We start from the raw sequence: 8,725 nt of genomic DNA, 5'->3' as shown, positions 1-8,725 counted from the left end.
ACACCATGTGATACAGGTTATGTTATTTCTATCTTGCTTTCTTCTGTAGAATTTGTAATTGAAATTTCAATTGTGTAGCTCAACTAGCACATCCTGTCTTCAAGATGCTTTTCTCTATTATGGCCTTCTGCAGGCATAGTGGTAAAATGTTTTACATTTGATAACCATGACAATATATAAATGCACAGTATTCTCACCAGATTTGTAACTGCTTTTACGAAGCATGGCAAAAGTGGGAAGAGAGTGATTAGGCTCAGTACCAGCCTGTGTCCTCCCCCTTAGACAAGACACATTTTAGTGTTAATTCAAGACACAGTCCACTAAAGGCCCTAGGCTCAATGCCAGTAGGTAATTTGCTTTTGTTCTGAGAACCTGAATTTACATAACCCTGCAGACACCTGAATTTCTGTGGCACATAATTGCTAGTAAAACTCACTGTAAGGATACCCAGGTCACACCTACGCACTGCTGGGATGCTGGGAAGTATAAATGAGATGTTCCTCTGGCTGCCACCCTCTCCTGCAGGAACTAGAGATGATAGGTATTCGCAGGGATCACTAGCAAGAGCTGGGAAATGATCCTTGTTGTAGTCTAGCATCTCACTCCTTGAGACAGAGGAGACTTTAACTCCTCTCACTGCGCTCACAGGTGTAAACTCAAGCTGCTCACTGCTCAGTATGCTGACTACTCTAGATCTAATTTTTATAAGACCAATTGTCCTTGGGTGCTGTGCAGGAACTAACCATAGACCCCTGATGCGGCACGACTGCTTCCCAGTAGATGCCAGGTCACCTTAAAGGTACCACCTGAGCTTTGTGACACCATTATTGGTCTAAAGTCTTCAGAATCCAGATTTTCCCTTCCATCAAGCAGTGGTCAGTGCAGAGGTGAATAAAAGCATTATAAGCTCCAGTTCTAGGACTTCTAGAGATAATTCTGTTTTCCAGCCTGAAACACTAGGGACCTATGCTGAAGGTTGCTCTGCTTTCTGCAGACTGACAGCAGCTCTCAGGGGTTGTTTTGGCACCCAGGGTTTAACTTAAATCTAAGACTGTCATAGCTGTGACGTTCTCAGTTGATCATATCTCTGAACCTTTATCCAGGATATGGAGTACCCCTGCAGTGCATCTAGGCACTGACAATCTTTTCCTGACTATTTATTCTGAGCTACAAAATGCTTTACACCAGAGGATCAGCTTAGACGAACCTTAAAGGACCAAGGGATTTTGTAGTTGTGTAACTTTTTGGCAACTATCAGAATATAGGCCTTCATCTGTGACTATTACTCATCAAAACATTCAGCCTGCCCACCTCCAGCAACCAGAGGTCCAGATGTAGCTTGCCAGATGTACATGTTGCCCCAAATCCTACTGGCAGAAAATCCAAAGTGAAAAAAGTGACATGGAAACTAAATAGTTGGTGTTAAGAGAAAAAAAACAAAATGAAGAAGTACTTCAAAAGGATCAGATATATTCTACAGAGAGAACGACGGGGTGAGAGAATCTCAGGGATCTGCCTTGCATACTCAAGGAATGAGGAGAAGCTGTGCATAGCAGGCACATTTCCATCTGGCAGTGATAGATGGAGACTTTTGGAAGGAAAAAAGGAGAGGGATGACTCTTCGTACCTTTCTTCAGTTCCTACCTGTAACATTTTGCAGGTAAATTCTGAACTGAAAGAGTATCCTACAGGAGAGTGAATATGAACAGTGCAGCGACAGGCACCAATACAGACAGCAATAACCAAGGCATTAAAGGATCATCAAGATGTGCAAATTTGTACTTAAGCGTGGCTTGCCTTGAGGAGGAATGACCATATAGGTATGGCCGGATAGAGCTCGGTTTAAATGCACTGACAAATCAGCTCAGAACTTGCCTTGGACACAGTATGCATGACCAGATTCACACAACAGGAGCCTGGCTGGGCAGACAATTCAGCCTGGAAGCTGCTTCCCATCATGGAGAAGCACGCTGGGAAGCAGGCTGGGGAATCACCCAGTGCTGCCAGCAGCAGACTCGTGCATAAAAACTCTCTGCAGGCAATCCCAAAGCCCAACCCCAGTCTGTTGGTGGGCAATGCTTAGCCTGTGTTGCCTGCGATAAGCATGTGTTGCCTTGCTAGACTACTCATTTTATAGATATGCTCTATCGCACTGACAGAAGTCCTCTGTTATAATCTGGATTCCTTGTAGGACAGTAAATATGCTAATAATAGGAACCGACAATTGAATAGAGCATACGAGTTTTTCTAGGTTTAGACAAGGTTGCCTTTAAGGTTTGTTCATACTTTGTCATCTCCTGGCTTGTACAGTATTTTATCTCTTTATTTCATGAAGTGTAGACTCCGATTCAACCATTACAGATGTCTGTCAATTCAGCCATCTTCTTTTAACAAGAGTAGGTGTTGTTACTGCCTATTAGACAATGACTAACTACATCTGGAAACAGCTAAAATTCTGTCTGTTTCATCTGTGCTGAGTTTCTGAAACAGTCTGAAGAACGCTGTGAAACAAAGATGCCAAGGGACAAAGAGCTGGAGCTGCTTTTGTCAGATTGTAGCAGGAGTGGATCTTTTCATCTGAATTTGAGTGTCTTTGGAGTATCATTTCTACAGTTAAAAATATTCCTTTGTGTATATTTAACAAGCATCCTTTGAGGAAGGCCACTGAAAATACAGATTTACTCCTCTAGGTTGCAGAATTGCCTGACCAAATACCAGTATTCAGCACAGAGACATTAAAGCCAGCACTGCTCAGCTCTTCAGTGGAGTGGGGAAAGCCTTTCTGTTGCAGAGTTCTCAAAAAAATTTGGACCTTTCCATGCATCATCAGTTTACTCCTTCCTGGCTGAGGCACTAAGAATTTTACCGTTGAAACTATCCTGTTGGTGGATAGTCATCCAAAATAAGGAAAAAAAAATAATGTTCATTGCTTATGACCTGTTGATTCATGGATTACGGAGGACTGAAACTCAAAGCAACCCTGTTGCTGATGACAACAAGAACTGGGCTTAAATGCAGAAAAATTCCTCTTAGCACTAGCAAAAGCCTCCAGTTTGAACCCTCAGCTTGAGTCCTGGGGACATTGAACCCTGACTCTCTTAATAAGCAATATTTCTCATTTAGAAGGTTAAGCCTGTAAAGAGACAAGGGAAAGTAAAATAAACTTGGGAAGAATTAACAATGCTGAATTAATCATATATTTGTATTAGCAATGATTAAAGGCACATGCTGTACTAAATCTTTTACTCAGTTTCGCAGCCACAACCATGATACTTGCTTCAGCTATTGCCCTTTTGTGGTTATTACTGTCACTTCAGCTAGCCCTACTCCATATGTCACCATGAGTGGTTACATCACCACGATATCTGGGAATTCCTTCATTCACACAGACATGTCGCTAGCTCATAGGGATGCTCAGTGCTACCCTACTTGTTTCATGAGACTTACAGGGAATTCACTGAGCCCTGCTGCTCTGCTCAGCAGCTTCAGCTCAACATATTTCTTTCCCTCCAGCGCCGGCACCTCCATATTAGCTCATCATAATGTCTGCAGAAGGTCTGCAACCTGCAGGAGCCTTAAAGAAATTCCTTGCCCTGTTCTGACCTCTGTTCTACTCTGCCTCCATTTCAGCATGAGCTTCCAGCAGTTATGTAGATGATTCTGGATAGAAAGCTTGTGCAAGTAAAATCACTCTCTAGCTGCTCTTCTGCCTGTTCAATAGTATTTCATAACCTTCTCCTATGTGGAGCTTACATTCTTTTTTTGTCTCTGTTTACAAACACCAGCTAGAAGCAAAAGCCTTTACTCCTTTAAGGAAAACCACCCTGAAAGTACCTAAAAACTACTAGCTAACCATTTTATTGCTCTCTCTTGAGTCCTAGTACTGTGTTTCCAAATGCCCATCAGATAGTGACCAATGTCATTAGATAATACTGATGTATTAGATCGAGTTCTTCCAGTATATGATGCTACTTGCTGTGGCCCCATGAACTCTGAGTATGTCAAATGCAAATTTTTAGCAGGACTAAGCTGTCCTGCTGGGCTACCAAACACTGCTATTGATGAAAGTCAGTTAAGAAATGACACTTTTATCTTAAGAAATAACAGTATATCTGTCAACCAAGGGTATGTGGGTAGTTGTAGTCCAGATGACAGCAACATTGATCCCTTTTCATGGCACATACTATCAAATTTCAGTATGTATAAACACCAAATGATTTTCTGACGCAGAACATAAGTCCCTTGGGAGCTTTACAGTCAGTGACTTAATTTTGCATAAAGAATGTAACAGGTGCAAATAGTTGGCATAAGGCATGTCTGAATATTTCTAAAGACAGTTCAATAGTCTTGGAAAAGGGTGTGAAATGGAATAGTTCTCACAAAACAAGTCGTCTGTTTCCAGAATAAATATTGGTACACAAAACAGAAGTAAAAATGCCTTCATATTGCCCTGCAGAAATACCTACCCCATCTCTCTTCAAAGGGCTGGTTCTCGTAGTAAAGAAATAAGCTACAGCATTTTCTAGTTCTTACCTCTTCCAACACTGATAACATTTTTCTGGTAATTTCTGTGTTGTGTGGACCTAGGACTGAAGCTGGAATCACTTCTGCCATACAAACCCTTCCATAGCCAGACAGTAGTGATGCGATCACAGTGAACCTGATGTGATTTCGAACTGTGTACTCTGGCTCTCTAGCATGTAGCACTTCTCACAGAAATAAGTTCTGTTTATCTAATTAAAGGTAGAATAATTTATTTTGCATTTCTTCTACTGGCAACTTATTTGCAGTTAAACACAAAATAATACAGAAATGAGTAACTGTAATCTAAAAAGTTTGACTGAAAAATTTGTATACGATACTTCTAGTTCAAGGCTGCTAATCCATGTATCCAGCACAGCTACTGTATAAAAATCTTGGGTTTGGTTTCTAACAGAAATATTGCAGCAAGCCACAAAGTCACATGGAAGTTGTACAGGGCCAGAGTAAATCATCAGTTAACAAAATATCTCTCGACCAAAATGGTAATCTGGCCTGACCATAAGTCTCTCTTAATCAAGTATGGTCTCATATAATTTGGTGGGAAAACTTACGCATTTGACACTACGTAAAAGCCTTGCTGAAAGGGGGACCGATTGGTAGAAAACTTTGATCACGGTGCTGTTACCGTTCTGCATGGAGGTTGAAGGGTGGAAACTGGGACCAGAGCAGATGTCACCTCTTCACTGGTGGGTGCCTTGAGGTTTGTGTCTCCAGGCAGCACGGAATAGCTTTGAGATGAATGGAGAACACAGAGCTCTTGAGGAAGTCAAAGCCGAGCCCAAAGTATGAGATCAGGCCCCTTGCTACTCCCACACAGCTCTGTAAAGTGCCTGAGGAGGGGACGAGGGCTCCCGGGAGAGCCGATGGGAAGGGAGCCAGCGCCTCGCCGAGACCTGTGTCGCCATGTCAGAGCGGCGTGTGACTGATAGACCCCCGTAATTTCTGTTCCCCACTGCCCTTCCACAGCCACATGTGTTGACTGGTCCCAAGCAGGGGTTGAACATCCTCACAGGGACCTAAAAACGCTGCTGGCTCGCTGATTAACCTCCATGGTGAAACGTAGTATAATTTAGGATGTATTTTTCTGGCTCCCATGACATCAGAACCCTTCTGCTGTTATATATAATTATAAAAATGTCCCTCTGACTTCTTGTTGCTGAAAATACACAAGCTGTTTTGTTTTCAAAAAAACAACATGTTCTCTCCCTCTTGTTTTTCTATTTTTGGCAGGTTCTACCATGAAAACTGTGGCGATTACTGCAGCTGAAAGCTGGAGTAAGGCTTAAGATGACACCCTCTAGCATGGAGCTTTATAAAGGTATCTAGCCTTTAGCTTCCCTCCCAGGATTAATACTGGGTCTTTTTTATTTATATAGTACTCCTAAGCCGAAGATGAAACACACTGCTTGTTTGTAACTGGTGCTGTCTATGATCTTACTAGCCTTAACCACAGAGTAAACTATCACAGCAGAGGGAGATGCACAGCGGCAGAAAGGGAGTAGGCACTGAAATACACCATGCAGGAGCCTGAGTAATGGGCAAAAAATGGGAGTGTAACCCTATGACCATATTTAGTTTCCACATGTGAATCTTGGCTGGCTGAAACCTACCCCGAATGCCAGTGAAGCCTGAGAAGCTGGAAATCTTTTGCTCTGTGCATACAAGCAGAGTCATGACTCACGCAGAAGAGAAACAGTTTTCTTTTGCAAGAGGAACATTTTTCCTTATTGACCAGGGAGACACCCGAAAATAGCTTTGCTTTCTGAGTGATTCTGTCAATTCACGGCAATTCTGTGGAGGTATGAAAACCAGAGAAACACTTACAGCTCCAGGAATTTGCTAATAAGAAGTGGAAATCTCTGTTTGAAGACAGCCAGCCAAATTCACTATATACATCAGGTCCTTGAAGACAATGCATTAAACCGAGAGTAACTCAGGCTGTTCAATAAATTCCAAATGTCAGACAAAGAAAAGAAATGAAGGACCAAATAATGTTAATGCAAGATATTTAAAATGCCGTGAAATTTAATCTCTTTGAGTAGGGAGCTCAGTGTATAATCTCATTTGCACTGGGCTTTATTTCTGCTGCAATAGATTTTCAGCATCAGAAGTGAAGCGGCATTCAACTTCTGTGAAAGATAGAGCTCTCTCAATCACAGAAGAATGATGTTTCTTGGAAAGGAAGGACACTTCCGAGAATCCCAGATTATTGGAGTGTGTTTCCACCAAAGCTGTGGGAATTTTCCGAGTTACTTCAATGGAAACTGAAGTAAGCCAAGGAAAATCCCACCCCATAGTGAGGGAGAACATCATTAAAAGGTATTAGCAATCAGAGCAAGGCAAACGGGACTTTTTTTAACTCTTGGGGCTTTTTTTCTCTCCTGATTTGCTCCAGTGACCCTCTTCTTCTAACGTTTATGAATGACACTGACCTAAACCAGCTGAGAATTGGGCCTCCGTGGGCCAAAACGAGCTCGGCGAGCCTAACTGGCCTCCCACGGCGCTCACCTGGCTGCGTCTCCCTTTCCCTCCCACCCTACATATTCCCCGCGGGGCAGCGGTGCGGAGGCAAGGCAAAGCCTTCCCCCGGAAAACAAAACAAAACAAGACAAAAAAAACAAAAAAACCCCACGTTTCTTTTTTTCTTTAAATCCGCGACCACCCGCCGTACGCAATATTCTCTTTTTCTGCTCAAGGAGGGGGAATTTCCCCGGCCGGGAGCCGGCCCCGGGGCTGCGGCATCGCAATGCCGAGGCTGCCATCTCCTGGCTCTTCGTCCTGCCGGCCTGCCCCGGGCTTCCAATGCCTCCTCTGGGGAGGGAGGAGGACGGTAAAACGCTCCTGTGGAGCTCAGGCAGGAAATTAATTTGATCCCGCTTAAGCCCATCATTTCTTTCGCAAAACACTCCGGTCTGCAGCGAGCGACGGGGCTCGGCGGTGTGCTGCCTCCGGGGAAGGACGCAGTTCAAATTAGGCATCGCCTAATGCTGGGATAAAAATGCTTCCGTGACTAGAGGCGACATTCTAATATGAGAAATCAATTCGAAAGATGAGAAATCAGAACAAACACACCGTAACGTACCGCTAGGCTCCAGGAACCAACTTTGTAAAAGCACATTAGTGAAGTTCTTTCCCCTTACATTTCATCTGGTAAAACAAAAGTTTGTTGGCCACTTTACCCTCCGCTTTCATTCTAATAGAAGTGTTTCAAAAAGTCATCTGTTACCGTAAGCGTGGAGGGGAAAGTAATGGAATAAAACACTCCCTTGAGGACAGCAAAAATGGATCCAGCAATGCAAACTATGGTTTGACTGAAATCAGTACCGGGCTTTTCGCACCAGGAAAGTGCAGTCAAAAAGAGAACAAGGAAGGAACAAAACTAGACAAGCAGACCCTCCACCTGCTAATCATTGACAGCAGAGGGATCAAGCCAGAGCAAGCTTGAGAACAGATTTTTTTTTATTTTTTTTTTTTTCCCCCCTGCCTGTCTTCCCTGGAAGTTTTGGCTAGGATTGAGCTGAGCCAGAGGCTCCAGAAACACCAGGTAGTACTGTAGTAATGGCAATGTACCAGGTGAACCTGCTTTACTCCTGCGCTGTACTTACCAGTGCAGCACAAAGCAGCCACCCTTATGAGTCCTATGGGGTAGATAAAATATATTCCTCAAGGAAGATGATAGTTTTACCTGTAACCGCTATTTTTTGCAAGAATATGTGATCCTCTAAGGGAACAAGAATGTTTTGAGAAGCCCAGTCCCCTGTGTCAGAAGCAGCCGTGCTGCTGGCAGGCAAGCTTAGGCAGCACCAAGTTTGCCTGAGTTTTAGAGGAGGAATAGGCGGGATAACACCGAGTGTGAGTTGTTGCTGGTTAACATCTGGTTGTTTTGTGCTGCTTCTAATACCATGAAGCAGCCCTAGGCCTCCACTCACTGGCTGGGTTAAATCAAGCAGGCAGATCCTCTGTTTTCAGAGCGGCACTAGGCATCAAGAGCAGATTGGTGACTCTGGCACGATATCTATTAATAAATAAAAGCATCAGGCTTTGCATTTGAATAGGCCCTTTTCTTTGGCAGATCTCAAAGTAATTTCCAAAGAAGGGCAAACGTTATTATCTCCATTATGGGACTAGGTTATATGACAAGCTCACAGTTGGGGACTGGGTGAGATCTTGGCTCTACAATAAG

At 43.4% G+C, this 8,725-nt stretch overlaps 1 long non-coding RNA gene across 1 annotated transcript; it reads left to right on the top strand.

The window, feature by feature from the left end:
* The first annotated feature begins 4,060 nt into the window (after window positions 1-4,060).
* Window positions 4,061-6,876, top strand: LOC138688989 (uncharacterized). Its single transcript, XR_011327797.1, has 2 exons — window positions 4,061-4,743; window positions 5,773-6,876. It is a non-coding gene; the product is annotated as an uncharacterized lncRNA (long non-coding RNA).
* The last annotated feature ends 1,849 nt before the right edge of the window (window positions 6,877-8,725 follow it).

Source organism: Haliaeetus albicilla, chromosome 14 (assembly GCF_947461875.1).
Source record: "Haliaeetus albicilla chromosome 14, bHalAlb1.1, whole genome shotgun sequence".
NCBI lineage: Eukaryota > Metazoa > Chordata > Aves > Accipitriformes > Accipitridae > Haliaeetus > Haliaeetus albicilla.
Note: the sequence above shows the minus strand (reverse complement) of the source record. Positions and strands in the feature narration are given on the sequence as shown.